Source organism: Penaeus monodon, chromosome 33 (assembly GCF_015228065.2).
Source record: "Penaeus monodon isolate SGIC_2016 chromosome 33, NSTDA_Pmon_1, whole genome shotgun sequence".
Lineage (NCBI taxonomy): Eukaryota > Metazoa > Arthropoda > Malacostraca > Decapoda > Penaeidae > Penaeus > Penaeus monodon.
Window position 1 is genome coordinate 30982264 of NC_051418.1, and position 1018 is coordinate 30983281.

Below are 1018 nucleotides of genomic sequence, written 5' to 3' on the forward strand. Positions count from 1 at the left end.
AAATATTTGACGTCACTGCTTCGGTCACCCAGTGAGAGAGGCTCTGAATAAGAGACACAGTGCGATGTGTACTTGATCTCGTGTACAGCCAGGCCTCTTCCAGATAAGGAGCCAATCAACATAACATTTGTACAAACTGTAAAGAAATGCAAATGTTTGAAACTTCTACTCAGTACAGTGACAATACTCTCCGTTGGGGAATTATCAAAATATTTTGTTTGTGAGAAAAAAAAAATCCATTTAAGTATTTTTTCTGGTAATAGTTCAATGTTTTATTTCGAATTTTGTATCGAAGTGATCTCATGCTCCAACAAATATGTTGCTTCTGCTACCTTAGGGGTCACTCCACCTACACCTTGGACAGAGAGAGAAGGGGGGCAGGAAACAAGTTGGCCGCACATTCTGCCCCAAAATCCTCCACTTTATTCCACCAAATGACAGATAGATGCCATCTTGTGAACCGAGTGAAAGCTGTCTGACTCGCGCCACGTGCAACCTTGGTCTGAAATCACGTGTCAGTTGACATTTACCACCTGCTGTTTGCCACTTCAGACCAAGGTTAAGCCGCTTTCATACCAAGGTGGTACATCGCATGCGGCAAGTGGTACATGACACGTGGCACGGTGTTTTCAGACCAACGTTACAAGCGGCGCATGTTACTCTACCCTTCGCGCCTGGGCCGTTGCTCTCTATGGGCAGCTATCCAGAGCACCCTGACGCTGAGTGCGCCACCCACCTTTCGCGACCCCTTGCTCCTTTCTGCTGCTGGACCAAGAGTCGCGCAGCACCTCTTCATGCCAGGCCACGAGCTGTCGCCTGGTTGCTCCTTTCTTGCCTGAAAACGTGCGCCGCTGCCTCGCTCCCCTTTTGCAAGAACCACCTGGCTCAAGAGAGATTTTCTTACCGTCTTGGTCACTTGTTTTTGGTTCTGGTCCGCTCACTTAGAGTCCCCTCGCCGGTGAAAGTAAACCCCGAGGGCAGTGCCAGAGGGGGATCCTTAGAAGGATTGCTTTAAACT

General features: G+C 48.6%; 1 protein-coding gene across 2 annotated transcripts in view; it reads left to right on the top strand.

The window, feature by feature from the left end:
• LOC119594371 overlaps positions 1-1018 on the top strand; it is a 6042-nt gene that overhangs the window by 2415 nt on the left and 2609 nt on the right. The window lies entirely within an intron of this gene.